The sequence below is a fragment of the Spea bombifrons genome, chromosome 3, assembly GCF_027358695.1.
Source record: "Spea bombifrons isolate aSpeBom1 chromosome 3, aSpeBom1.2.pri, whole genome shotgun sequence".
NCBI classification, from domain to species: domain Eukaryota; kingdom Metazoa; phylum Chordata; class Amphibia; order Anura; family Pelobatidae; genus Spea; species Spea bombifrons.
Genome location: NC_071089.1, coordinates 120470676 through 120497745, shown reverse-complemented (window position 1 = coordinate 120497745; position 27070 = coordinate 120470676). Strand labels below are relative to the sequence as shown.

Here is a 27070-nt window from a genome sequence, read left to right as displayed (position 1 = left end):
TGACTGGTGCTTCACATACTTTTTGCTTTGTTGCTTTAGTGTATTCCTTTGTTTTTCTTGTTTGCAATTTGGATGTTGAGATGATTTTTCCATGATATGTTTGAACCTGATGCAGAACTCACTCTAACTATAAAATGAAATACCTGGTCAGTATATTGTGGTGCTATCAAATCTATACATATAATGTAATGTTGTTATAATTACAGCTGTTTTGTGATTCGTACGGATAGTTACCTGTAAGTTGTCGGTGGCCAGACTGGGGATAACTAAGCAGCACTGGCAGTTTCAGGAATTCCACCCTGCCTCCAGCAATCATCAGATATAGAAGATATAATACTTGATCCCTTTATGCCCATCTCATGGTGATGGGGCTGCCCTGAGAACAAGAGCAGTATGATCAGGTTTTATCATAAGTTTGTCCTGTGTTATTCACTTTTCCCGCAGTGACAGTTTCTTTTACATAAATAGAATTTTCTGAAGGGATAAATTATACATATTACATATAAAACATATACACTTTATGAAAGGATGTGGACACCCCTCCTAATTATTGAGTTTAGGTATTTCAGCCACATCCATTGCTAACAGGTGTATAAAATCAAGCACATAGTCGACCATCTCCCTAGACAGACATTGGAATTATGTCTCCCTTTTCCTCTTCATCTATCTTTGTTCTCTTTATCTCCCAACCCTTTCTCTTTACCTCTCCCTGTTTGTCCACTTTTTCTTTACCGCTACCTTTTGTCACTTCCTCTCCCATTTTCTTTAATCCATCCTCCTTTTCTTTAATCTCTCCATTTTCATTATCTTTCCTCCTGTTGCATTTTATATAATCTCTCTTATCTATTTCTCCCCTTTCTGATGTTCCTTGACCAGCCCAAAGAGGTAAGGAATCTGGCCCAGTATTTTGAGGTGGATATTCAGGTAAGGTGAGCGCTTTAGATGTTGGGGAATATGATTAATGCTATTTGATTTGACCAACTAGCAAATGGATAGCAACATGGGGTTCCAATAAAAACTAGCTTCCCATACCGGGAGACGAACCCGGGCCGCCTGGGTGAAAACCAGGAATCCTAACCGCTAGACCATATGGGATACATGTCTACACCCCTGCGCACACCACATGGGATTGTGTATGTGACGGAGCATCCACAGATCCTATAGGAGGTGAACCTTTTTATTTTAAAATACAGTTGTAATGCCTGTCAGTCCGCGGCTGCAGTTGATGAGTTCCTGTTCCAATGATCTTTGTGAGATGCGTCAGAGTTATAGTTTCTTTGGATCTTCCCAGATAAAGTGGTCCTTTTGCTGACCACGGAATTCGCACCTAAAGTCCACTCTTCACTCTGTAGGATCAACCTACCATTTTTTTTCCCGTCTCACAAAAATAAAGAGCATTCCTTCGAGCCGGAATCGAACCAGCGACCTAAGGATGTCTGATTGTTTTCTACAGTCCTCCGCTCTACCAGCTGAGCTATCGAAGGTCATGATTTGGTGCGCTGTCCATGCTGACTGTACCTGGAGCAGCCCCTCCCTCACCAACATGGTATGCATTGTGTTACAAGCTACAGCAAGTTGAAGGGTTAACATTGCAAACGGCTTGAAACTTACTGAATAGACTCGGATGTGTAAAAAAAAAAAATAAACGCTGCGTTGGCCGGGAATCGAACCCGGGTCAACTGCTTGGAAGGCAGCTATGCTCACCACTATACCACCAACGCTGGGCGGAGAGATAGTCTTTAAACCAGAGATGGGAAGGTCTGCGTAAAAAAAAAAACGAAAAAAAACCCCCAAAAAAACATGAGAAAAAAAAACATTTTCCTCCCGTTTTTTTCCAAAGCCATTTTTTGTTTGTGGGAAATGATGTCATATCCCGGCGCTCAGACTCAGCAGCACTCAGAGGATGCTCACTCTCTATGGAGGTTGCGTAACGTTTTCTTTAATTTCATAAAAATGAACCCTGCTGATGATGTCCTGGGAAAGGCTGGGTTTTGAGACCCTTGAGTTTTAAGATAATGTGAGTTAGATCCAGTCTGATATACAACGAAGGTAAAAGAAGTGTGGAACCAGTTTTCACAGAGCCCGATAGATCTGCTACATGGGTGGTTTTAGGAGTTCTGCATATGTAGATGTTATTGTGTCATTTTGCAGCCTTTAGCAGAATTTATTTTTATGTGGAATATGGAATGTTTCATCAGAACATTTAGAAATCTGGCCGAATTTCAGGAAATGTTAAAAATTGTCATCTTCTGCCTTGGTCAGATCCTGTGCTCTGGCCTGGCGTCTTTCTACACTTAAGCTTCTTTAGCGTAGCGGTTAGAGCGTTTGCCACACGTGAGAAAGGTCCCCGGTTCGAAACTGGGTAGAAACGCTTCTTTTCATTATTCCCATTTAACATACAGAACCGAGGACTTCATCACCAAAGAGGGCAATCTGCTCCTCAGTTTTGTACCAGAAGGTGGTGCTGTTGCCCTAGGTCTTGGCCTAGTCAAGAAAATGGTGGTCAATCTACTGATGTCTTTCTTTCAGGTAAATGACTGGTGCTTCACATACTTTTTGCTTTGTTGCTTTAGTGTATTCCTTTGTTTTTCTTGTTTGCAATTTGGATGTTGAGATGATTTTTCCATGATATGTTTGAACCTGATGCAGAACTCACTCTAACTATAAAATGAAATACCTGGTCAGTATATTGTGGTGCTATCAAATCTATACATATAATGTAATGTTGTTATAATTACAGCTGTTTTGTGATTCGTACGGATAGTTACCTGTAAGTTGTCGGTGGCCAGACTGGGGATAACTAAGCAGCACTGGCAGTTTCAGGAATTCCACCCTGCCTCCAGCAATCATCAGATATAGAAGATATAATACTTGATCCCTTTATGCCCATCTCATGGTGATGGGGCTGCCCTGAGAACAAGAGCAGTATGATCAGGTTTTATCATAAGTTTGTCCTGTGTTATTCACTTTTCCCGCAGTGACAGTTTCTTTTACATAAATAGAATTTTCTGAAGGGATAAATTATACATATTACATATAAAACATATACACTTTATGAAAGGATGTGGACACCCCTCCTAATTATTGAGTTTAGGTATTTCAGCCACATCCATTGCTAACAGGTGTATAAAATCAAGCACATAGTCGACCATCTCCCTAGACAGACATTGGCATTATGTCTCCCTTTTCCTCTTCATCTATCTTTGTTCTCTTTATCTCCCAACCCTTTCTCTTTACCTCTCCCTGTTTGTCCACTTTTTCTTTACCGCTACCTTTTGTCACTTCCTCTCCCATTTTCTTTAATCTATCCTCCTTTTCTTTAATCTCTCCATTTTCATTATCTTTCCTCCTGTTGCATTTTATATAATCTCTCTTATCTATTTCTCCCCTTTCTGATGTTCCTTGACCAGCCCAAAGAGGTAAGGAATCTGGCCCAGTATTTTGAGGTGGATATTCAGGTAAGGTGAGCGCTTTAGATGTTGGGGAATATGATTAATGCTATTTGATTTGACCAACTAGCAAATGGATAGCAACATGGGGTTCCAATAAAAACTAGCTTCCCATACCGGGAGTCGAACCCGGGCCGCCTGGGTGAAAACCAGGAATCCTAACCGCTAGACCATATGGGATACATGTCTACACCCCTGCGCACACCACATGGGATTGTGTATGTGACGGAGCATCCACAGATCCTATAGGAGGTGAACCTTTTTATTTTAAAATACAGTTGTAATGCCTGTCAGTCCGCGGCTGCAGTTGATGAGTTCCTGTTCCAATGATCTTTGTGAGATGCGTCAGAGTTATAGTTTCTTTGGATCTTCCCAGATAAAGTGGTCCTTTTGCTGACCACGGAATTCGCACCTAAAGTCCACTCTTCACTCTGTAGGATCAACCTACCATTTTTTTTCCCGTCTCACAAAAATAAAGAGCATTCCTTCGAGCCGGCATCAAACCAGCAACCTAAGGATGTCTGATAGTTTTCTACAGTCCTCCGCTCTACCAGCTGAGCTATCGAAGGTCATGATTTGGTGCGCTGTCCATGCTGACTGTACCTGGAGCAGCCCCTCCCTCACCAACATGGTATGCATTGTGTTACAAGCTACAGCAAGTTGAAGGGTTAACATTGCAAACGGCTTGAAACTTACTGAATAGACTCGGATGTGTAAAAAAAAAAATAAACGCTGCGTTGGCCGGGAATCGAACCCGGGTCAACTGCTTGGAAGGCAGCTATGCTCACCACTATACCACCAATGCTGGACAGAGAGATAGGCTTTAAACCAGAGATGGGAAGGTCTGCGGAAAAAAAAACGAAAAAAACCCCCCAAAAAAACATGAGAAAAAAAACCATTTTCCTCCCGCTTTTTTCCAAAGCCATTTTTTGTTTGTGGGAAATGATGTCATATCCCGGCGCTCAGACTCAGCAGCACTCAGAGGATGCTCACTCTCTATGGAGGTTGCGTAACGTTTTCTTTAATTTCATAAAAATGAACCCTGCTGATGATGTCCTGGGAAAGGCTGGGTTTTGAGACCCTTGAGTTTTAAGATAATGTGAGTTAGATCCAGTCTGATATACAACGAAGGTAAAAGAAGTGTGGAACCAGTTTTCACAGAGCCCGATAGATCTGCTACATGGGTGGTTTTAGGAGTTCTGCATATGTAGATGTTATTGTGTCATTTTGCAGCCTTTAGCAGAATTTATTTTTATGTGGAATATGGAATGTTTCATCAGAACATTTAGAAATCTGGCCGAATTTCAGGAAATGTTAAAAATTGTCATCTTCTGCCTTGGTCAGATCCTGTGCTCTGGCCTGGCTTCTTTCTACACTTAAGCTTGTTTAGCGTAGCAGTTAGAGCGTTTGCCTCACGTGAGAAAGGTCCCAGGTTCGAAACTGGGTAGAAACGCTTCTTTTCATTATTCCCATTTAACATACAGAACCGATGACTTCATCACCAAAGAGGGCAATCTGCTCCTCAGTTTTGTACCAGAAGGTGGTGCTGTTGCCCTAGGTCTTGGCCTAGTCAAGAAAATGGTGGTCAATCTACTGATGTCTTTCTTTCAGGTAAATGACTGGTGCTTCACATACTTTTTGCTTTGTTGCTTTAGTGTATTCCTTTGTTTTTCTTGTTTGCAATTTGGATGTTGAGATGATTTTTCCATGATATGTTTGAACCTGATGCAGAACTCACTCTAACTATAAAATGAAATACCTGGTCAGTATATTGTGGTGCTATCAAATCTATACATATAATGTAATGTTGTTATAATTACAGCTGTTTTGTGATTCGTACGGATAGTTACCTGTAAGTTGTCGGTGGCCAGACTGGGGATAACTAAGCAGCACTGGCAGTTTCAGGAATTCCACCCTGCCTCCAGCAATCATCAGATATAGAAGATATAATACTTGATCCCTTTATGCCCATCTCATGGTGATGGGGCTGCCCTGAGAACAAGAGCAGTATGATCAGGTTTTACCATAAGTTTGTCCTGTGTTATTCACTTTTCCCGCAGTGACAGTTTCTTTTACATAAATAGAATTTTCTGAAGGGATAAATTATACATATTACATATAAAACATATACACTTTATGAAAGGATGTGGACACCCCTCCTAATTATTGAGTTTAGGTATTTCAGCCACATCCATTGCTAACAGGTGTATAAAATCAAGCACATAGTCGACCATCTCCCTAGACAGACATTGGCATTATGTCTCCCTTTTCCTCTTCATCTATCTTTGTTCTCTTTATCTCCCAACCCTTTCTCTTTACCTCTCCCTGTTTGTCCACTTTTTCTTTACCGCTACCTTTTGTCACTTCCTCTCCCATTTTCTTTAATCTATCCTCCTTTTCTTTAATCTCTCCATTTTCATTATCTTTCCTCCTGTTGCATTTTATATAATCTCTCTTATCTATTTCTCCCCTTTCTGATGTTCCTTGACCAGCCCAAAGAGGTAAGGAATCTGGCCCAGTATTTTGAGGTGGATATTCAGGTAAGGTGAGCGCTTTAGATGTTGGGGAATATGATTAATGCTATTTGATTTGACCAACTAGCAAATGGATAGCAACATGGGGTTCCAATAGAAACTAGCTTCCCATACCGGGAGTCGAACCCGGGCCGCCTGGGTGAAAACCAGGAATCCTAACCGCTAGACCATATGGGATACATGTCTACACCCCTGCGCACACCACATGGGATTGTGTATGTGACGGAGCATCCACAGATCCTATAGGAGGTGAACCTTTTTATTTTAAAATACAGTTGTAATGCCTGTCAGTCCGCGGCTGCAGTTGATGAGTTCCTGTTCCAATGATCTTTGTGAGATGCGTCAGAGTTATAGTTTCTTTGGATCTTCCCAGATAAAGTGGTCCTTTTGCTGACCACGGAATTCGCACCTAAAGTCCACTCTTCACTCTGTAGGATCAACCTACCATTTTTTTTCCCGTCTCACAAAAATAAAGAGCATTCCTTCGAGCCGGAATCGAACCAGCGACCTAAGGATGTCTGATTGTTTTCTACAGTCCTCCGCTCTACCAGCTGAGCTATCGAAGGTCATGATTTGGTGCGCTGTCCATGCTGACTGTACCTGGAGCAGCCCCTCCCTCACCAACATGGTATGCATTGTGTTACAAGCTACAGCAAGTTGAAGGGTTAACATTGCAAACGGCTTGAAACTTACTGAATAGACTCGGATGTATAAAAAAAAAAAATAAACGCTGCGTTGGCCGGGAAACGAACCCGGGTCAACTGCTTGGAAGGCAGCTATGCTCACCACTATACCACCAACGCTGGACAGAGAGATAGGCTTTAAACCAGAGATGGGAAGGTCTGCGGAAAAAAAAACGAAAAAAACCCCCCAAAAAAACATGAGAAAAAAAACCATTTTCCTCCCGCTTTTTTCCAAAGCCATTTTTTGTTTGTGGGAAATGATGTCATATCCCGGCGCTCAGACTCAGCAGCACTCAGAGGATGCTCACTCTCTATGGAGGTTGCGTAACGTTTTCTTTAATTTCATAAAAATGAACCCTGCTGATGATGTCCTGGGAAAGGCTGGGTTTTGAGACCCTTGAGTTTTAAGATAATGTGAGTTAGATCCAGTCTGATATACAACGAAGGTAAAAGAAGTGTGGAACCAGTTTTCACAGAGCCCGATAGATCTGCTACATGGGTGGTTTTAGGAGTTCTGCATATGTAGATGTTATTGTGTCATTTTGCAGCCTTTAGCAGAATTTATTTTTATGTGGAATATGGAATGTTTCATCAGAACATTTAGAAATCTGGCCGAATTTCAGGAAATGTTAAAAATTGTCATCTTCTGCCTTGGTCAGATCGTGTGCTCTGGCCTGGCTTCTTTCTACACTTAAGCTTCTTTAGCGTAGCGGTTAGAGCGTTTGCCACACGTGAGAAAGGTCCCCGGTTCGAAACTGGGTAGAAACGCTTCTTTTCATTATTCCCATTTAACATACAGAACCGATGACTTCATCACCAAAGAGGGCAATCTGCTCCTCAGTTTTGTACCAGAAGGTGGTGCTGTTGCCCTAGGTCTTGGCCTAGTCAAGAAAATGGTGGTCAATCTACTGATGTCTTTCTTTCAGGTAAATGACTGGTGCTTCACATACTTTTTGCTTTGTTGCTTTAGTGTATTCCTTTGTTTTTCTTGTTTGCAATTTGGATGTTGAGATGATTTTTCCATGATATGTTTGAACCTGATGCAGAACTCACTCTAACTATAAAATGAAATACCTGGTCAGTATATTGTGGTGCTATCAAATCTATACATATAATGTAATGTTGTTATAATTACAGCTGTTTTGTGATTCGTACGGATAGTTACCTGTAAGTTGTCGGTGGCCAGACTGGGGATAACTAAGCAGCACTGGCAGTTTCAGGAATTCCACCCTGCCTCCAGCAATCATCAGATATAGAAGATATAATACTTGATCCCTTTATGCCCATCTCATGGTGATGGGGCTGCCCTGAGAACAAGAGCAGTATGATCAGGTTTTATCATAAGTTTGTCCTGTGTTATTCACTTTTCCCGCAGTGACAGTTTCTTTTACATAAATAGAATTTTCTGAAGGGATAAATTATACATATTACATATAAAACATATACACTTTATGAAAGGATGTGGACACCCCTCCTAATTATTGAGTTTAGGTATTTCAGCCACATCCATTGCTAACAGGTGTATAAAATCAAGCACATAGTCGACCATCTCCCTAGACAGACATTGGCATTATGTCTCCCTTTTCCTCTTCATCTATCTTTGTTCTCTTTATCTCCCAACCCTTTCTCTTTACCTCTCCCTGTTTGTCCACTTTTTCTTTACCGCTACCTTTTGTCACTTCCTCTCCCATTTTCTTTAATCTATCTTCCTTTTCTTTAATCTCTCCATTTTCATTATCTTTCCTCCTGTTGCATTTTATATAATCTCTCTTATCTATTTCTCCCCTTTCTGATGTTCCTTGACCAGCCCAAAGAGGTAAGGAATCTGGCCCAGTATTTTGAGGTGGATATTCAGGTAAGGTGAGCGCTTTAGATGTTGGGGAATATGATTAATGCTATTTGATTTGACCAACTAGCAAATGGATAGCAACATGGGGTTCCAATAAAAACTAGCTTCCCATACCGGGAGTCGAACCCGGGCCGCCTGGGTGAAAACCAGGAATCCTAACCGCTAGACCATATGGGATACATGTCTACACCCCTGCGCACACCACATGGGATTGTGTATGTGACGGAGCATCCACAGATCCTATAGGAGGTGAACCTTTTTATTTTAAAATACAGTTGTAATGCCTGTCAGTCCGCGGCTGCAGTTGATGAGTTCCTGTTCCAATGATCTTTGTGAGATGCGTCAGAGTTATAGTTTCTTTGGATCTTCCCAGATAAAGTGGTCCTTTTGCTGACCACGGAATTCGCACCTAAAGTCCACTCTTCACTCTGTAGGATCAACCTACCATTTTTTTTCCCGTCTCACAAAAATAAAGAGCATTCCTTCGAGCCGGAATCGAACCAGCGACCTAAGGATGCCTGATTGTTTTCTACAGTCCTCCGCTCTACCAGCTGAGCTATCGAAGGTCATGATTTGGTGCGCTGTCCATGCTGACTGTACCTGGAGCAGCCCCTCCCTCACCAACATGGTATGCATTGTGTTACAAGCTACAGCAAGTTGAAGGGTTAACATTGCAAACGGCTTGAAACTTACTGAATAGACTCGGATGTGTAAAAAAAAAAAAAAACGCTGCGTTGGCCGGGAATCGAACCCGGGTCAACTGCTTGGAAGGTAGCTATGCTCACCACTATACCACCAACGCTAGACAGAGAGATAGGCTTTAAACCAGAGATGGGAAGGTCTGCGGAAAAAAAAAACGAAAAAAAACCCCCAAAAAAACATGAGAAAAAAAACCATTTTCCTCCCGCTTTTTTCCAAAGCCATTTTTTGTTTGTGGGAAATGATGTCATATCCCGGCGCTCAGACTCAGCAGCACTCAGAGGATGCTCACTCTCTATGGAGGTTGCGTAACGTTTTCTTTAATTTCATAAAAATGAACCCTGCTGATGATGTCCTGGGAAAGGCTGGGTTTTGAGACCCTTGAGTTTTAAGATAATGTGAGTTAGATCCAGTCTGATATACAACGAAGGTAAAAGAAGTGTGGAACCAGTTTTCACAGAGCCCGATAGATCTGCTACATGGGTGGTTTTAGGAGTTCTGCATATGTAGATGTTATTGTGTCATTTTGCAGCCTTTAGCAGAATTTATTTTTATGTGGAATATGGAATGTTTCATCAGAACATTTAGAAATCTGGCCGAATTTCAGGAAATGTTAAAAATTGTCATCTTCTGCCTTGGTCAAATCCTGTGCTCTGGCCTGGCTTCTTTCTACACTTAAGCTTCTTTAGCGTAGCGGTTAGAGCGTTTGACTCACGCGAGAAAGGTCCCCGTTTCGAAACTGGGTAGAAACGCTTCTTTTCATTATTCCCATTTAACATACAGAACCGATGACTTCATCACCAAAGAGGGCAATCTGCTCCTCAGTTTTGTACCAGAAGGTGGTGCTGTTGCCCTAGGTCTTGGCCTAGTCAAGAAAATGGTGGTCAATCTACTGATGTCTTTCTTTCAGGTAAATGACTGGTGCTTCACATACTTTTTGCTTTGTTGCTTTAGTGTATTCCTTTGTTTTTCTTGTTTGCAATTTGGATGTTGAGATGATTTTTCCATGATATGTTTGAACCTGATGCAGAACTCACTCTAACTATAAAATGAAATACCTGGTCAGTATATTGTGGTGCTATCAAATCTATACATATAATGTAATGTTATAATTACAGCTGTTTTGTGATTCGTACGGATAGTTACCTGTAAGTTGTCGGTGGCCAGACTGGGGATAACTAAGCAGCACTGGCAGTTTCAGGAATTCCACCCTGCCTCCAGCAATCATCAGATATAGAAGATATAATACTTGATCCCTTTATGCCCATCTCATGGTGATGGGGCTGCCCTGAGAACAAGAGCAGTATGATCAGGTTTTATCATAAGTTTGTCCTGTGTTATTCACTTTTCCCGCAGTGACAGTTTCTTTTACATAAATAGAATTTTCTGAAGGGATAAATTATACATATTACATATAAAACATATATACTTTATGAAAGGATGTGGACACCCCTCCTAATTATTGAGTTTAGGTATTTCAGCCACATCCATTGCTAACAGGTGTATAAAATCAAGCACATAGTCGACCATCTCCCTAGACAGACATTGGCATTATGTCTCCCTTTTCCTCTTCATCTATCTTTGTTCTCTTTATCTCCCAACCCTTTCTCTTTACCTCTCCCTGTTTGTCCACTTTTTCTTTACCGCTACCTTTTGTCACTTCCTCTCCCATTTTCTTTAATCTATCCTCCTTTTCTTTAATCTCTCCATTTTCATTATCTTTCCTCCTGTTGCATTTTATATAATCTCTCTTATCTATTTCTCCCCTTTCTGATGTTCCTTGACCAGCCCAAAGAGGTAAGGAATCTGGCCCAGTATTTTGAGGTGGATATTCAGGTAAGGTGAGCGCTTTAGATGTTGGGGAATATGATTAATGCTATTTGATTTGACCAACTAGCAAATGGATAGCAACATGGGGTTCCAATAAAAACTGGCTTCCCATACCGGGAGTCGAACCCGGGCCGCCTGGGTGAAAACCAGGAATCCTAACCGCTAGACCATATGGGATACATGTCTACACCTCTGCGCACACCACATGGGATTGTGTATGTGACGGAGCATCCACAGATCCTATAGGAGGTGAACCTTTTTATTTTAAAATACAGTTGTAATGCCTGTCAGTCCGCGGCTGCAGTTGATGAGTTCCTGTTCCAATGATCTTTGTGAGATGCGTCAGAGTTATAGTTTCTTTGGATCTTCCCAGATAAAGTGGTCCTTTTGCTGACCACGGAATTCGCACCTAAAGTCCACTCTTCACTCTGTAGGATCAACCTACCATTTTTTTTCCCGTCTCACAAAAATAAAGAGCATTCCTTCGAGCCGGAATTGAACCAGCGACCTAAGGATGTCTGATTGTTTTCTACAGTCCTCCGCTCTACCAGCTGAGCTATCGAAGGTCATGATTTGGTGCGCTGTCCATGCTGACTGTACCTGGAGCAGCCCCTCCCTCACCAACATGGTATGCATTGTGTTACAAGCTACAGCAAGTTGAAGGGTTAACATTGCAAACGGCTTGAAACTTACTGAATAGACTCGGATGTGTAAAAAAAAAAAAATAAACGCTGCGTTGGCCGGGAATCGAACCCGGGTCAACTGCTTGGAAGGCAGCTATGCTCACCACTATACCACCAACGCTGGGCGGAGAGATAGTCTTTAAACCAGAGATGGGAAGGTCTGCGTAAAAAAAAAAACGAAAAAAAAACCCCAAAAAAACATGAGAAAAAAAACCATTTTCCTCCCGTTTTTTTCCAAAGCCATTTTTTGTTTGTGGGAAATGATGTCATATCCCGGCGCTCAGACTCAGCAGCACTCAGAGGATGCTCACTCTCTATGGAGGTTGCGTAACGTTTTCTTTAATTTCATAAAAATGAACCCTGCTGATGATGTCCTGGGAAAGGCTGGGTTTTGAGACCCTTGAGTTTTAAGATAATGTGAGTTAGATCCAGTCTGATATACAACGAAGGTAAAAGAAGTGTGGAACCAGTTTTCACAGAGCCCGATAGATCTGCTACATGGGTGGTTTTAGGAGTTCTGCATATGTAGATGTTATTGTGTCATTTTGCAGCCTTTAGCAGAATTTATTTTTATGTGGAATATGGAATGTTTCATCAGAACATTTAGAAATCTGGCCGAATTTCAGGAAATGTTAAAAATTGTCATCTTCTGCCTTGGTCAGATCCTGTGCTCTGGCCTGGCTTCTTTCTACACTTAAGCTTCTTTAGCGTAGCGGTTAGAGCGTTTGCCTCACGTGAGAAAGATCCCCGGTTCGAAACTGGGTAGAAACGTTTCTTTTCATTATTCCCATTTAACATACAGAACCGATGACTTCATCACCAAAGAGGGCAATCTGCTCCTCAGTTTTGTACCAGAAGGTGGTGCTGTTGCCCTAGGTCTTGGCCTAGTCAAGAAAATGGTGGTCAATCTACTGATGTCTTTCTTTCAGGTAAATGACTGGTGCTTCACATACTTTTTGCTTTGTTGCTTTAGTGTATTCCTTTGTTTTTCTTGTTTGCAATTTGGATGTTGAGATGATTTTTCCATGATATGTTTGAACCTGATGCAGAACTCACTCTAACTATAAAATGAAATACCTGGTCAGTATATTGTGGTGCTATCAAATCTATACATATAATGTAATGTTGTTATAATTACAGCTGTTTTGTGATTCGTACGGATAGTTACCTGTAAGTTGTCGGTGGCCAGACTGGGGATAACTAAGCAGCACTGGCAGTTTCAGGAATTCCACCCTGCCTCCAGCAATCATCAGATATAGAAGATATAATACTTGATCCCTTTATGCCCATCTCATGGTGATGGGGCTGCCCTGAGAACAAGATCAGTATGATCAGGTTTTACCATAAGTTTGTCCTGTGTTATTCACTTTTCCCGCAGTGACAGTTTCTTTTACATAAATAGAATTTTCTGAAGGGATAAATTATACATATTACATATAAAACATATACACTTTATGAAAGGATGTGGACACCCCTCCTAATTATTGAGTTTAGGTATTTCAGCCACATCCATTGCTAACAGGTGTATAAAATCAAGCACATAGTCGACCATCTCCCTAGACAGACATTGGCATTATGTCTCCCTTTTCCTCTTCATCTATCTTTGTTCTCTTTATCTCCCAACCCTTTCTCTTTACCTCTCCCTGTTTGTCCACTTTTTCTTTACCGCTACCTTTTGTCACTTCCTCTCCCATTTTCTTTAATCTATCCTCCTTTTCTTTAATCTCTCCATTTTCATTATCTTTCCTCCTGTTGCATTTTATATAATCTCTCTTATCTATTTCTCCCCTTTCTGATGTTCCTTGACCAGCCCAAAGAGGTAAGGAATCTGGCCCAGTATTTTGAGGTGGATATTCAGGTAAGGTGAGCGCTTTAGATGTTGGGGAATATGATTAATGCTATTTGATTTGACCAACTAGCAAATGGATAGCAACATGGGGTTCCAATAAAAACTGGCTTCCCATACCGGGAGTCGAACCCAGGCCGCCTGGGTGAAAACCAGGAATCCTAACCGCTAGACCATATGGGATACATGTCTACACCCCTGCGCACACCACATGGGATTGTGTATGTGACGGAGCATCCACAGATCCTATAGGAGGTGAACCTTTTTATTTTAAAATACAGTTGTAATGCCTGTCAGTCCGCGGCTGCAGTTGATGAGTTCCTGTTCCAATGATCTTTGTGAGATGCGTCAGAGTTATAGTTTCTTTGGATCTTCCCAGATAAAGTGGTCCTTTTGCTGACCACGGAATTCGCACCTAAAGTCCACTCTTCACTCTGTAGGATCAACCTACCATTTTTTTTCCCGTCTCACAAAAATAAAGAGCATTCCTTCGAGCCGGAATCGAACCAGCGACCTAAGGATGTCTGATTGTTTTCTACAGTCCTCCGCTCTACCAGCTGAGCTATCGAAGGTCATGATTTGGTGCGCTGTCCATGCTGACTGTACCTGGAGCAGCCCCTCCCTCACCAACATGGTATGCATTGTGTTACAAGCTACAGCAAGTTGAAGGGTTAACATTGCAAACGGCTTGAAACTTACTGAATAGACTCGGATGTGTAAAAAAAAAAAAATAAACGCTGCGTTGGCCGGGAATCGAACCCGGGTCAACTGCTTGGAAGGCAGCTATGCTCACCACTATACCACCAACGCTGGGCGGAGAGATAGACTTTAAACCAGAGATGGGAAGGTCTGCGTAAAAAAAAAAACGAAAAAAAACCCCAAAAAAACATGAGAAAAAAAACCATTTTCCTCCCGTTTTTTTCCAAAGCCATTTTTTGTTTGTGGGAAATGATGTCATATCCCGGCGCTCAGACTCAGCAGCACTCAGAGGATGCTCACTCTCTATGGAGGTTGCGTAACGTTTTCTTTAATTTCATAAAAATGAACCCTGCTGATGATGTCCTGGGAAAGGCTGGGTTTTGAGACCCTTGAGTTTTAAGATAATGTGAGTTAGATCCAGTCTGATATACAACGAAGGTAAAAGAAGTGTGGAACCAGTTTTCACAGAGCCCGATAGATCTGCTACATGGGTGGTTTTAGGAGTTCTGCATATGTAGATGTTATTGTGTCATTTTGCAGCCTTTAGCAGAATTTATTTTTATGTGGAATATGGAATGTTTCATCAGAACATTTAGAAATCTGGCCGAATTTCAGGAAATGTTAAAAGTTGTCATCTTCTGCCTTGGTCAGATCCTGTTCTCTGGCCTGGCTTCTTTCTACACTTAAGCTTCTTTAGCGTAGCGGTTAGAGCGTTTGCTTCACGTGAGAAAGGTCCCCGGTTCAAAACTGGGTAGAAACGCTTCTTTTCATTATTCCCATTTAACATACAGAACCGATGACTTCATCACCAAAGAGGGCAATCTGCTCCTCAGTTTTGTACCAGAAGGTGGTGCTGTTGCCCTAGGTCTTGGCCTAGTCAAGAAAATGGTGGTCAATTACTGATGTCTTTCTTTCAGGTAAATGACTGGTGCTTCACATACTTTTTGCTTTGTTGCTTTAGTGTATTCCTTTGTTTTTCTTGTTTGCAATTTGGATGTTGAGATGATTTTTCCATGATATGTTTGAACCTGATGCAGAACTCACTCTAACTATAAAATGAAATACCTGGTCAGTATATTGTGGTGCTATCAAATCTATACATATAATGTAATGTTGTTATAATTACAGCTGTTTTGTGATTCGTACGGATAGTTACCTGTAAGTTGTCGGTGGCCAGACTGGGGATAACTAAGCAGCACTGGCAGTTTCAGGAATTCCACCCTGCCTCCAGCAATCATCAGATATAGAAGATATAATACTTGATCCCTTTATGCCCATCTCATGGTGATGGGGCTGCCCTGAGAACAAGAGCAGTATGATCAGGTTTTATCATAAGTTTGTCCTGTGTTATTCACTTTTCCCGCAGTGACAGTTTCTTTTACATAAATAGAATTTTCTGAAGGGATAAATTATACATATTACATATAAAACATATACACTTTATGAAAGGATGTGGACACCCCTCCTAATTATTGAGTTTAGGTATTTCAGCCACATCCATTGCTAACAGGTGTATAAAATCAAGCACATAGTCGACCATCTCCCTAGACAGACATTGGCATTATGTCTCCCTTTTCCTCTTCATCTATCTTTGTTCTCTTTATCTCCCAACCCTTTCTCTTTACCTCTCCCTGTTTGTCCACTTTTTCTTTACCGCTACCTTTTGTCACTTCCTCTCCCATTTTCTTTAATCTATCCTCCTTTTCTTTAATCTCTCCATTTTCATTATCTTTCCTCCTGTTGCATTTTATATAATCTCTCTTATCTATTTCTCCCCTTTCTGATGTTCCTTGACCAGCCCAAAGAGGTAAGGAATCTGGCCCAGTATTTTGAGGTGGATATTCAGGTAAGGTGAGCGCTTTAGATGTTGGGGAATATGATTAATGCTATTTGATTTGACCAACTAGCAAATGGATAGCAACATGGGGTTCCAATAAAAACTAGCTTCCCATACCGGGAGTCGAACCCAGGCCGCCTGGGTGAAAACCAGGAATCCTAACCGCTAGACCATATGGGATACATGTCTACACCCCTGCGCACACCACATGGGATTGTGTATGTGACGGAGCATCCACAGATCCTATAGGAGGTGAACCTTTTTATTTTAAAATACAGTTGTAATGCCTGTCAGTCCGCGGCTGCAGTTGATGAGTTCCTGTTCCAATGATCTTTGTGAGATGCGTCAGAGTTATAGTTTCTTTGGATCTTCCCAGATAAAGTGGTCCTTTTGCTGACCACGGAATTCGCACCTAAAGTCCACTCTTCACTCTGTAGGATCAACCTACCATTTTTTTTCCCGTCTCACAAAAATAAAGAGCATTCCTTCGAGCCGGCATCAAACCAGCAACCAAAGGATGTCTGATAGTTTTCTACAGTCCTCCGCTCTACCAGCTGAGCTATCGAAGGTCATGATTTGGTGCGCTGTCCATGCTGACTGTACCTGGAGCAGCCCCTCCCTCACCAACATGGTATGCATTGTGTTACAAGCTACAGCAAGTTGAAGGGTTAACATTGCAAACGGCTTGAAACTTACTGAATAGACTCGGATGTGTAAAAAAAAAAATAAACGCTGCGTTGGCCGGGAATCGAACCCGGGTCAACTGCTTGGAAGGCAGCTATGCTCACCACTATACCACCAATGCTGGACAGAGAGATAGGCTTTAAACCAGAGATGGGAAGGTCTGCGGAAAAAAAAACGAAAAAAACCCCCCAAAAAAACATGAGAAAAAAAACCATTTTCCTCCCGCTTTTTTCCAAAGCCATTTTTTGTTTGTGGGAAATGATGTCATATCCCGGCGCTCAGACTCAGCAGCACTCAGAGGATGCTCACTCTCTATGGAGGTTGCGTAACGTTTTCTTTAATTTCATAAAAATGAACCCTGCTGATGATGTCCTGGGAAAGGCTGGGTTTTGAGACCCTTGAGTTTTAAGATAATGTGAGTTAGATCCAGTCTGATATACAACGAAGGTAAAAGAAGTGTGGAACCAGTTTTCACAGAGCCCGATAGATCTGCTACATGGGTGGTTTTAGGAGTTCTGCATATGTAGATGTTATTGTGTCATTTTGCAGCCTTTAGCAGAATTTATTTTTATGTGGAATATGGAATGTTTCATCAGAACATTTAGAAATCTGGCCGAATTTCAGGAAATGTTAAAAATTGTCATCTTCTGCCTTGGTCAGATCCTGTGCTCTGGCCTGGCTTCTTTCTACACTTAAGCTTGTTTAGCGTAGCAGTTAGAGCGTTTGCCTCACGTGAGAAAGGTCCCAGGTTCGAAACTGGGTAGAAACGCTTCTTTTCATTATTCCCATTTAACATACAGAACCGATGACTTCATCACCAAAGAGGGCAATCTGCTCCTCAGTTTTGTACCAGAAGGTGGTGCTGTTGCCCTAGGTCTTGGCCTAGTCAAGAAAATGGTGGTCAATCTACTGATGTCTTTCTTTCAGGTAAATGACTGGTGCTTCACATACTTTTTGCTTTGTTGCTTTAGTGTATTCCTTTGTTTTTCTTGTTTGCAATTTGGATGTTGAGATGATTTTTCCATGATATGTTTGAACCTGATGCAGAACTCACTCTAACTATAAAATGAAATACCTGGTCAGTATATTGTGGTGCTATCAAATCTATACATATAATGTAATGTTGTTATAATTACAGCTGTTTTGTGATTCGTACGGATAGTTACCTGTAAGTTGTCGGTGGCCAGACTGGGGATAACTAAGCAGCACTGGCAGTTTCAGGAATTCCACCCTGCCTCCAGCAATCATCAGATATAGAAGATATAATACTTGATCCCTTTATGCCCATCTCATGGTGATGGGGCTGCCCTGAGAACAAGAGCAGTATGATCAGGTTTTACCATAAGTTTGTCCTGTGTTATTCACTTTTCCCGCAGTGACAGTTTCTTTTACATAAATAGAATTTTCTGAAGGGATAAATTATACATATTACATATAAAACATATACACTTTATGAAAGGATGTGGACACCCCTCCTAATTATTGAGTTTAGGTATTTCAGCCACATCCATTGCTAACAGGTGTATAAAATCAAGCACATAGTCGACCATCTCCCTAGACAGACATTGGCATTATGTCTCCCTTTTCCTCTTCATCTATCTTTGTTCTCTTTATCTCCCAACCCTTTCTCTTTACCTCTCCCTGTTTGTCCACTTTTTCTTTACCGCTACCTTTTGTCACTTCCTCTCCCATTTTCTTTAATCTATCCTCCTTTTCTTTAATCTCTCCATTTTCATTATCTTTCCTCCTGTTGCATTTTATATAATCTCTCTTATCTATTTCTCCCCTTTCTGATGTTCCTTGACCAGCCCAAAGAGGTAAGGAATCTGGCCCAGTATTTTGAGGTGGATATTCAGGTAAGGTGAGCGCTTTAGATGTTGGGGAATATGATTAATGCTATTTGATTTGACCAACTAGCAAATGGATAGCAACATGGGGTTCCAATAGAAACTAGCTTCCCATACCGGGAGTCGAACCCGGGCCGCCTGGGTGAAAACCAGGAATCCTAACCGCTAGACCATATGGGATACATGTCTACACCCCTGCGCACACCACATGGGATTGTGTATGTGACGGAGCATCCACAGATCCTATAGGAGGTGAACCTTTTTATTTTAAAATACAGTTGTAATGCCTGTCAGTCCGCGGCTGCAGTTGATGAGTTCCTGTTCCAATGATCTTTGTGAGATGCGTCAGAGTTATAGTTTCTTTGGATCTTCCCAGATAAAGTGGTCCTTTTGCTGACCACGGAATTCGCACCTAAAGTCCACTCTTCACTCTGTAGGATCAACCTACCATTTTTTTTCCCGTCTCACAAAAATAAAGAGCATTCCTTCGAGCCGGAATCGAACCAGCGACCTAAGGATGTCTGTTTGTTTTCTACAGTCCTCCGCTCTACCAGCTGAGCTATCGAAGGTCATGATTTGGTGCGCTGTCCATGCTGACTGTACCTGGAGCAGCCCCTCCCTCACCAACATGGTATGCATTGTGTTACAAGCTACAGCAAGTTGAAGGGTTAACATTGCAAACGGCTTGAAACTTACTGAATAGACTCGGATGTGTAAAAAAAAAAAATAAACGCTGCGTTGGCCGGGAATCGAACCCGGGTCAACTGCTTGGAAGGCAGCTATGCTCACCACTATACCACCAACGCTGGACAGAGAGATAGGCTTTAAACCAGAGATGGGAAGGTCTGCGGAAAAAAAAACGAAAAAAAACCCCCAAAAAAACATGAGAAAAAAAAACATTTTCCTCCCGCTTTTTTCCAAAGCCATTTTTTGTTTGTGGGAAATGATGTCATATCCCGGCGCTCAGACTCAGCAGCACTCAGAGGATGCTCACTCTCTATGGAGGTTGCGTAACGTTTTCTTTAATTTCATAAAAATGAACCCTGCTGATGATGTCCTGGGAAAGGCTGGGTTTTGAGACCCTTGAGTTTTAAGATAATGTGAGTTAGATCCAGTCTGATATACAACGAAGGTAAAAGAAGTGTGGAACCAGTTTCCACAGAGCCCGATAGATCTGCTACATGGGTGGTTTTAGGAGTTCTGCATATGTAGATGTTATTGTGTCATTTTGCAGCCTTTAGCAGAATTTATTTTTATGTGGAATATGGAATGTTTCATCAGAACATTTAGAAATCTGGCCGAATTTCAGGAAATGTTAAAAATTGTCATCTTCTGCCTTGGTCAGATCCTGTGCTCTGGCCTGGCTTCTTTCTACACTTAAGCTTCTTTAGCGTAGCGGTTAGAGCGTTTGCCTCACGTGAGAAAGGTCCCCGGTTCGAAACTGGGTAGAAATGCTTCTTCTCATTATTCCCATTTAACATACAGAACCGATGACTTCATCACCAAAGAGGGCAATCTGCTCCTCAGTTTTGTACCAGAAGGTGGTGCTGTTGCCCTAGGTCTTGGCCTAGTCAAGAAAATGGTGGTCAATCTACTGATGTCTTTCTTTCAGGTAAATGACTGGTGCTTCACATACTTTTTGCTTTGTTGCTTTAGTGTATTCCTTTGTTTTTCTTGTTTGCAATTTGGATGTTGAGATGATTTTTCCATGATATGTTTGAACCTGATGCAGAACTCACTCTAACTATAAAATGAAATACCTGGTCAGTATATTGTGGTGCTATCAAATCTATACATATAATGTAATGTTGTTATAATTACAGCTGTTTTGTGATTCGTACGGATAGTTACCTGTAAGTTGTCGGTGGCCAGACTGGGGATAACTAAGCAGCACTGGCAGTTTCAGGAATTCCACCCTGCCTCCAGCAATCATCAGATATAGAAGATATAATACTTGATCCCTTTATGCCCATCTCATGGTGATGGGGCTGCCCTGAGAACAAGAGCAGTATGATCAGGTTTTATCATAAGTTTGTCCTGTGTTATTCACTTTTCCCGCAGTGACAGTTTCTTTTACATAAATAGAATTTTCTGAAGGGATAAATTATACATATTACATATAAAACATATACACTTTATGAAAGGATGTGGACACCCCTCCTAATTATTGAGTTTAGGTATTTCAGCCACATCCATTGCTAACAGGTGTATAAAATCAAGCACATAGTCGACCATCTCCCTAGACAGACATTGGCATTATGTCTCCCTTTTCCTCTTCATCTATCTTTGTTCTCTTTATCTCCCAACCCTTTCTCTTTACCTCTCCCTGTTTGTCCACTTTTTCTTTACCGCTACCTTTTGTCACTTCCTCTCCCATTTTCTTTAATCTATCCTCCTTTTCTTTAATCTCTCCATTTTCATTATCTTTCCTCCTGTTGCATTTTATATAATCTCTCTTATCTATTTCTCCCCTTTCTGATGTTCCTTGACCAGCCCAAAGAGGTAAGGAATCTGGCCCAGTATTTTGAGGTGGATATTCAGGTAAGGTGAGCGCTTTAGATGTTGGGGAATATGATGAATGCTATTTGATTTGACCAACTAGCAAATGGATAGCAACATGGGGTTCCAATAAAAACTAGCTTCCCATACCGGGAGTCGAACCCGGGCCGCCTGGGTGAAAACCAGGAATCCTAACCGCTAGACCATATGGGATACATGTCTACACCCCTGCGCACACCACATGGGATTGTGTATGTGACGGAGCATCCACAGATCCTATAGGAGGTGAACCTTTTTATTTTAAAATACAGTTGTAATGCCTGTCAGTCCGCGGCTGCAGTTGATGAGTTCCTGTTCCAATGATCTTTGTGAGATGCGTCAGAGTTATAGTTTCTTTGGATCTTCCCAGATAAAGTGGTCCTTTTGCTGACCACGGAATTCGCACCTAAAGTCCACTCTTCACTCTGTAGGATCAACCTACCATTTTTTTACCCATCTCACAAAAATAAAGAGCATTCCTTCGAGCCGGAATCGAACCAGCAACCTAAGGATGTCTGATTGTTTTCTACAGTCCTCCGCTCTACCAGCTGAGCTATCGAAGGTCATGATTTGGTGCGCTGTCCATGCTGACTGTACCTGGAGCAGCCCCTCCCTCACCAACATGGTATGCATTGTGTTACAAGCTACAGCAAGTTGAAGGGTTAACATTGCAAACGGCTTGAAACTTACTGAATAGACTCGGATGTGTAAAAAAAAAAATAAACACTGCGTTGGCCGGGAATCGAACCCGGGTCAACTGCTTGGAAGGCAGCTATGCTCACCACTATACCACCAACGCTGGACAGAGAGGTAGGCTTTAAACCAGAGATGGGAAGGTCTGCGGAAAAAAAAACGAAAAAAAACCCCCAAAAAAACATGAGAAAAAAAACCATTTTCCTCCCGCTTTTTTCCAAAGCCATTTTTTGTTTGTGGGAAATGATGTCATATCCCGGCGCTCAGACTCAGCAGCACTCAGAGGATGCTCACTCTCTATGGAGGTTGCGTAACGTTTTCTTTAATTTCATAAAAATGAACCCTGCTGATGATGTCCTGGGAAAGGCTGGGTTTTGAGACCCTTGAGTTTTAAGATAATGTGAGTTAGATCCAGTCTGATATACAACGAAGGTAAAAGAATTGTGGAACCAGTTTTCACAGAGCCCGATAGATCTGCTACATGGGTGGTTTTAGGAGTTCTGCATATGTAGATGTTATTGTGTCATTTTGCAGCCTTTAGCAGAATTTATTTTTATGTGGAATATGGAATGTTTCATCAGAACATTTAGAAATCTGGCCGAATTTCAGGAAATGTTAAAAATTGTCATCTTCTGCCTTGGTCAGATCCTGTGCTCTGGCCTGGCTTCTTTCTACACTTAAGCTTCTTTAGCGTAGCGGTTAGAGCGTTTGCCTCACGTGAGAAAGGTCCCCGGTTCGAAACAGGGTAGAAACGCTTCTTTTCATTATTCCCATTTAACATACAGAACCGATGACTTCATCACCAAAGAGGGCAATCTGCTCCTCAGTTTTGTACCAGAAGGTGGTGCTGTTGCCCTAGGTCTTGGCCTAGTCAAGAAAATGGTGGTCAATCTACTGATGTCTTTCTTTCAGGTAAATGACTGGTGCTTCACATACTTTTTGCTTTGTTGCTTTAGTGTATTCCTTTGTTTTTCTTGTTTGCAATTTGGATGTTGAGATGATTTTTCCATGATATGTTTGAACCTGATGCAGAACTCACTCTAACTATAAAATGAAATACCTGGTCAGTATATTGTGGTGCTATCAAATCTATACATATAATGTAATGTTGTTATAATTACAGCTGTTTTGTGATTCGTACGGATAGTTACCTGTAAGTTGTCGGTGGCCAGACTGGGGATAACTAAGCAGCACTGGCAGTTTCAGGAATTCCACCCTGCCTCCAGCAATCATCAGATATAGAAGATATAATACTTGATCCCTTTATGCCCATCTCATGGTGATGGGGCTGCCCTGAGAACAAGAGCAGTATGATCAGGTTTTATCATAAGTTTGTCCTGTGTTATTCACTTTTCCCGCAGTGACAGTTTCTTTTACATAAATAGAATTTTCTGAAGGGATAAATTATACATATTACATATAAAACATATACACTTTATGAAAGGATGTGGACACCCCTCCTAATTATTGAGTTTAGGTATTTCAGCCACATCCATTGCTAACAGGTGTATAAAATCAAGCACATAGTCGACCATCTCCCTAGACAGACATTGGCATTATGTCTCCCTTTTCCTCTTCATCTATCTTTGTTCTCTTTATCTCCCAACCCTTTCTCTTTACCTCTCCCTGTTTGTCCACTTTTTCTTTACCGCTACCTTTTGTCACTTCCTCTCCCATTTTCTTTAATCTATCCTCCTTTTCTTTAATCTCTCCATTTTCATTATCTTTCCTCCTGTTGCATTTTATATAATCTCTCTTATCTATTTCTCCCCTTTCTGATGTTCCTTGACCAGCCCAAAGAGGTAAGGAATCTGGCCCAGTATTTTGAGGTGGATATTCAGGTAAGGTGAGCGCTTTAGATGTTGGGGAATATGATTAATGCTATTTGATTTGACCAACTAGCAAATGGATAGCAACATGGGGTTCCAATAAAAACTAGCTTCCCATACCGGGAGTCGAACCCGGGCCGCCTGGGTGAAAACCAGGAATCCTAACCGCTAGACCATATGGGATACATGTCTACACCCCTGCGCACACCACATGGGATTGTGTATGTGACGGAGCATCCACAGATCCTATAGGAGGTGAACCTTTTTATTTTAAAATACAGTTGTAATGCCTGTCAGTCCGCGGCTGCAGTTGATGAGTTCCTGTTCCAATGATCTTTGTGAGATGCGTCAGAGTTATAGTTTCTTTGGATCTTCCCAGATAAAGTGGTCCTTTTGCTGACCACGGAATTCGCACCTAAAGTCCACTCTTCACTCTGTAGGATCAACCTACCATTTTTTTTCCCGTCTCACAAAAATAAAGAGCATTCCTTCGAGCCGGAATCGAACCAGCGACCTAAGGATGTCTAATTGTTTTCTACAGTCCTCCGCTCTACCAGCTGAGCTATCGAAGGTCATGATTTGGTGCGCTGTCCATGCTGACTGTACCTGGAGCAGCCCCTCCCTCACCAACATGGTATGCATTGTGTTACAAGCTACAGCAAGTTGAAGGGTTAACATTGCAAACGGCTTGAAACTTACTGAATAGACTCGGATGTGTAAAAAAAAAAATAAACGCTGCGTTGGCCGGGAATCGAACCCGGGTCAACTGCTTGGAAGGCAGCTATGCTCACCACTATACCACCAACGCTGGACAGAGAGATAGGCTTTAAACCAGAGATGGGAAGGTCTGCGGAAAAAAAAACGAAAAAAAACCCCCAAAAAAACATGAGAAAAAAAACCATTTTCCTCCCGCTTTTTTCCAAAGCCATTTTTTGTTTGTGGGAAATGATGTCATATCCCGGCGCTCAGACTCAGCAGCACTCAGAGGATGCTCACTCTCTATGGAGGTTGCGTAACGTTTTCTTTAATTTCATAAAAATGAACCCTGCTGATGATGTCCTGGGAAAGGCTGGGTTTTGAGACCCTTGAGTTTTAAGATAATGTGAGTTAGATCCAGTCTGATATACAACGAAGGTAAAAGAATTGTGGAACCAGTTTTCACAGAGCCCGATAGATCTGCTACATGGGTGGTTTTAGGAGTTCTGCATATGTAGATGTTATTGTGTCATTTTGCAGCCTTTAGCAGAATTTATTTTTATGTGGAATATGGAATGTTTCATCAGAACATTTAGAAATCTGGCCGAATTTCAGGAAATGTTAAAAATTGTCATCTTCTGCCTTGGTCAGATCCTGTGCTCTGGCCTGGCTTCTTTCTACACTTAAGCTTCTTTAGCGTAGCGGTTAGAGCGTTTGCCTCACGTGAGAAAGGTCCCCGGTTCGAAACAGGGTAGAAACGCTTCTTTTCATTATTCCCATTTAACATACAGAACCGATGACTTCATCACCAAAGAGGGCAATCTGCTCCTCAGTTTTGTACCAGAAGGTGGTGCTGTTGCCCTAGGTCTTGGCCTAGTCAAGAAAATGGTGGTCAATCTACTGATGTCTTTCTTTCAGGTAAATGACTGGTGCTTCACATACTTTTTGCTTTGTTGCTTTAGTGTATTCCTTTGTTTTTCTTGTTTGCAATTTGGATGTTGAGATGATTTTTCCATGATATGTTTGAACCTGATGCAGAACTCACTCTAACTATAAAATGAAATACCTGGTCAGTATATTGTGGTGCTATCAAATCTATACATATAATGTAATGTTGTTATAATTACAGCTGTTTTGTGATTCGTACGGATAGTTACCTGTAAGTTGTCGGTGGCCAGACTGGGGATAACTAAGCAGCACTGGCAGTTTCAGGAATTCCACCCTGCCTCCAGCAATCATCAGATATAGAAGATATAATACTTGATCCCTTTATGCCCATCTCATGGTGATGGGGCTGCCCTGAGAACAAGAGCAGTATGATCAGGTTTTATCATAAGTTTGTCCTGTGTTATTCACTTTTCCCGCAGTGACAGTTTCTTTTACATAAATAGAATTTTCTGAAGGGATAAATTATACATATTACATATAAAACATATACACTTTATGAAAGGATGTGGACACCCCTCCTAATTATTGAGTTTAGGTATTTCAGCCACATCCATTGCTAACAGGTGTATAAAATCAAGCACATAGTCGACCATCTCCCTAGACAGACATCGGCATTATGTCTCCCTTTTCCTCTTCATCTATCTTTGTTCTCTTTATCTCCCAACCCTTTCTCTTTACCTCTCCCTGTTTGTCCACTTTTTCTTTACCGCTACCTTTTGTCACTTCCTCTCCCATTTTCTTTAATCTATCCTCCTTTTCTTTAATCTCTCCATTTTCATTATCTTTCCTCCTGTTGCATTTTATATAATCTCTCTTATCTATTTCTCCCCTTTCTGATGTTCCTTGACCAGCCCAAAGAGGTAAGGAATCTGGCCCAGTATTTTGAGGTGGATATTCAGGTAAGGTGAGCGCTTTAGATGTTGGGGAATATGATTAATGCTATTTGATTTGACCAACTAGCAAATGGATAGCAACATGGGGTTCCAATAAAAACTAGCTTCCCATACCGGGAGTCGAACCCGGGCCGCCTGGGTGAAAACCAGGAATCCTAACCGCTAGACCATATGGGATACATGTCTACACCCCTGCGCACACCACATGGGATTGTGTATGTGACGGAGCATCCACAGATCCTATAGGAGGTGAACCTTTTTATTTTAAAATACAGTTGTAATGCCTGTCAGTCCGCGGCTGCAGTTGATGAGTTCCTGTTCCAATGATCTTTGTGAGATGCGTCAGAGTTATAGTTTCTTTGGATCTTCCCAGATAAAGTGGTCCTTTTGCTGACCACGGAATTCGCACCTAAAGTCCACTCTTCACTCTGTAGGATCAACCTACCATTTTTTTTCCCGTCTCACAAAAATAAAGAGCATTCCTTCGAGCCGGAATCGAACCAGCGACCTAAGGATGTCTGATTGTTTTCTACAGTCCTCCGCTCTACCAGCTGAGCTATCGAAGGTCATGATTTGGTGCGCTGTCCATGCTGACTGTACCTGGAGCAGCCCCTCCCTCACCAACATGGTATGCATTGTGTTACAAGCTACAGCAAGTTGAAGGGTTAACATTGCAAACGGCTTGAAACTTACTGAATAGACTCGGATGTGTAAAAAAAAAAAATAAACGCTGCGTTGGCCGGGAATCAAACCCGGGTCAACTGCTTGGAAGGCAGCTATGCTCACCACTATACCACCAACGCTGGACAGTGAGATAGGCTTTAAACCAGAGA

General features: G+C 41.7%; 31 non-coding genes across 31 annotated transcripts; all 31 read right to left on the bottom strand.

The window, feature by feature from the left end:
• Positions 1–1023: 1023 nt before the first annotated feature.
• On the bottom strand, positions 1024–1095 carry TRNAE-UUC (transfer RNA glutamic acid (anticodon UUC)). The gene has a single exon. It is a non-coding gene; the product is annotated as a tRNA-Glu (tRNA).
• A 303-nt stretch (positions 1096–1398) lies between these two features.
• Positions 1399–1484, bottom strand: TRNAY-GUA (transfer RNA tyrosine (anticodon GUA)). Its single transcript is given in 2 exon segments — positions 1399–1434; positions 1448–1484. It is a non-coding gene; the product is annotated as a tRNA-Tyr (tRNA).
• Positions 1485–1649: 165 nt separating this feature from the next.
• Positions 1650–1721, bottom strand: TRNAG-UCC (transfer RNA glycine (anticodon UCC)). The gene has a single exon. It is a non-coding gene; the product is annotated as a tRNA-Gly (tRNA).
• A 1836-nt stretch (positions 1722–3557) lies between these two features.
• On the bottom strand, positions 3558–3629 carry TRNAE-UUC (transfer RNA glutamic acid (anticodon UUC)). The gene has a single exon. It is a non-coding gene; the product is annotated as a tRNA-Glu (tRNA).
• Positions 3630–4182: 553 nt separating this feature from the next.
• On the bottom strand, positions 4183–4254 carry TRNAG-UCC (transfer RNA glycine (anticodon UCC)). The gene has a single exon. It is a non-coding gene; the product is annotated as a tRNA-Gly (tRNA).
• A 1834-nt stretch (positions 4255–6088) lies between these two features.
• On the bottom strand, positions 6089–6160 carry TRNAE-UUC (transfer RNA glutamic acid (anticodon UUC)). Its single transcript has one exon. It is a non-coding gene; the product is annotated as a tRNA-Glu (tRNA).
• Positions 6161–6463: 303 nt separating this feature from the next.
• On the bottom strand, positions 6464–6549 carry TRNAY-GUA (transfer RNA tyrosine (anticodon GUA)). The gene is given in 2 exon segments: positions 6464–6499; positions 6513–6549. It is a non-coding gene; the product is annotated as a tRNA-Tyr (tRNA).
• A 165-nt stretch (positions 6550–6714) lies between these two features.
• Positions 6715–6786, bottom strand: TRNAG-UCC (transfer RNA glycine (anticodon UCC)). Its single transcript has one exon. It is a non-coding gene; the product is annotated as a tRNA-Gly (tRNA).
• Positions 6787–8620: 1834 nt separating this feature from the next.
• Positions 8621–8692, bottom strand: TRNAE-UUC (transfer RNA glutamic acid (anticodon UUC)). The gene has a single exon. It is a non-coding gene; the product is annotated as a tRNA-Glu (tRNA).
• A 303-nt stretch (positions 8693–8995) lies between these two features.
• TRNAY-GUA (transfer RNA tyrosine (anticodon GUA)) lies at positions 8996–9081 on the bottom strand. Its single transcript is given in 2 exon segments — positions 8996–9031; positions 9045–9081. It is a non-coding gene; the product is annotated as a tRNA-Tyr (tRNA).
• Positions 9082–9245: 164 nt separating this feature from the next.
• TRNAG-UCC (transfer RNA glycine (anticodon UCC)) lies at positions 9246–9317 on the bottom strand. Its single transcript has one exon. It is a non-coding gene; the product is annotated as a tRNA-Gly (tRNA).
• A 1832-nt stretch (positions 9318–11149) lies between these two features.
• TRNAE-UUC (transfer RNA glutamic acid (anticodon UUC)) lies at positions 11150–11221 on the bottom strand. Its single transcript has one exon. It is a non-coding gene; the product is annotated as a tRNA-Glu (tRNA).
• A 303-nt stretch (positions 11222–11524) lies between these two features.
• On the bottom strand, positions 11525–11610 carry TRNAY-GUA (transfer RNA tyrosine (anticodon GUA)). Its single transcript is given in 2 exon segments — positions 11525–11560; positions 11574–11610. It is a non-coding gene; the product is annotated as a tRNA-Tyr (tRNA).
• A 166-nt stretch (positions 11611–11776) lies between these two features.
• On the bottom strand, positions 11777–11848 carry TRNAG-UCC (transfer RNA glycine (anticodon UCC)). The gene has a single exon. It is a non-coding gene; the product is annotated as a tRNA-Gly (tRNA).
• A 1836-nt stretch (positions 11849–13684) lies between these two features.
• TRNAE-UUC (transfer RNA glutamic acid (anticodon UUC)) lies at positions 13685–13756 on the bottom strand. The gene has a single exon. It is a non-coding gene; the product is annotated as a tRNA-Glu (tRNA).
• A 303-nt stretch (positions 13757–14059) lies between these two features.
• TRNAY-GUA (transfer RNA tyrosine (anticodon GUA)) lies at positions 14060–14145 on the bottom strand. The gene is given in 2 exon segments: positions 14060–14095; positions 14109–14145. It is a non-coding gene; the product is annotated as a tRNA-Tyr (tRNA).
• A 166-nt stretch (positions 14146–14311) lies between these two features.
• On the bottom strand, positions 14312–14383 carry TRNAG-UCC (transfer RNA glycine (anticodon UCC)). The gene has a single exon. It is a non-coding gene; the product is annotated as a tRNA-Gly (tRNA).
• A 1834-nt stretch (positions 14384–16217) lies between these two features.
• On the bottom strand, positions 16218–16289 carry TRNAE-UUC (transfer RNA glutamic acid (anticodon UUC)). Its single transcript has one exon. It is a non-coding gene; the product is annotated as a tRNA-Glu (tRNA).
• A 553-nt stretch (positions 16290–16842) lies between these two features.
• On the bottom strand, positions 16843–16914 carry TRNAG-UCC (transfer RNA glycine (anticodon UCC)). Its single transcript has one exon. It is a non-coding gene; the product is annotated as a tRNA-Gly (tRNA).
• A 1834-nt stretch (positions 16915–18748) lies between these two features.
• TRNAE-UUC (transfer RNA glutamic acid (anticodon UUC)) lies at positions 18749–18820 on the bottom strand. The gene has a single exon. It is a non-coding gene; the product is annotated as a tRNA-Glu (tRNA).
• Positions 18821–19123: 303 nt separating this feature from the next.
• On the bottom strand, positions 19124–19209 carry TRNAY-GUA (transfer RNA tyrosine (anticodon GUA)). Its single transcript is given in 2 exon segments — positions 19124–19159; positions 19173–19209. It is a non-coding gene; the product is annotated as a tRNA-Tyr (tRNA).
• A 165-nt stretch (positions 19210–19374) lies between these two features.
• On the bottom strand, positions 19375–19446 carry TRNAG-UCC (transfer RNA glycine (anticodon UCC)). Its single transcript has one exon. It is a non-coding gene; the product is annotated as a tRNA-Gly (tRNA).
• A 1834-nt stretch (positions 19447–21280) lies between these two features.
• On the bottom strand, positions 21281–21352 carry TRNAE-UUC (transfer RNA glutamic acid (anticodon UUC)). The gene has a single exon. It is a non-coding gene; the product is annotated as a tRNA-Glu (tRNA).
• Positions 21353–21655: 303 nt separating this feature from the next.
• TRNAY-GUA (transfer RNA tyrosine (anticodon GUA)) lies at positions 21656–21741 on the bottom strand. The gene is given in 2 exon segments: positions 21656–21691; positions 21705–21741. It is a non-coding gene; the product is annotated as a tRNA-Tyr (tRNA).
• A 164-nt stretch (positions 21742–21905) lies between these two features.
• On the bottom strand, positions 21906–21977 carry TRNAG-UCC (transfer RNA glycine (anticodon UCC)). Its single transcript has one exon. It is a non-coding gene; the product is annotated as a tRNA-Gly (tRNA).
• Positions 21978–23811: 1834 nt separating this feature from the next.
• Positions 23812–23883, bottom strand: TRNAE-UUC (transfer RNA glutamic acid (anticodon UUC)). The gene has a single exon. It is a non-coding gene; the product is annotated as a tRNA-Glu (tRNA).
• Positions 23884–24186: 303 nt separating this feature from the next.
• TRNAY-GUA (transfer RNA tyrosine (anticodon GUA)) lies at positions 24187–24272 on the bottom strand. Its single transcript is given in 2 exon segments — positions 24187–24222; positions 24236–24272. It is a non-coding gene; the product is annotated as a tRNA-Tyr (tRNA).
• A 164-nt stretch (positions 24273–24436) lies between these two features.
• TRNAG-UCC (transfer RNA glycine (anticodon UCC)) lies at positions 24437–24508 on the bottom strand. The gene has a single exon. It is a non-coding gene; the product is annotated as a tRNA-Gly (tRNA).
• Positions 24509–26342: 1834 nt separating this feature from the next.
• On the bottom strand, positions 26343–26414 carry TRNAE-UUC (transfer RNA glutamic acid (anticodon UUC)). The gene has a single exon. It is a non-coding gene; the product is annotated as a tRNA-Glu (tRNA).
• A 303-nt stretch (positions 26415–26717) lies between these two features.
• Positions 26718–26803, bottom strand: TRNAY-GUA (transfer RNA tyrosine (anticodon GUA)). The gene is given in 2 exon segments: positions 26718–26753; positions 26767–26803. It is a non-coding gene; the product is annotated as a tRNA-Tyr (tRNA).
• A 165-nt stretch (positions 26804–26968) lies between these two features.
• Positions 26969–27040, bottom strand: TRNAG-UCC (transfer RNA glycine (anticodon UCC)). Its single transcript has one exon. It is a non-coding gene; the product is annotated as a tRNA-Gly (tRNA).
• Between the last annotated feature and the right edge of the window lie 30 nt (positions 27041–27070).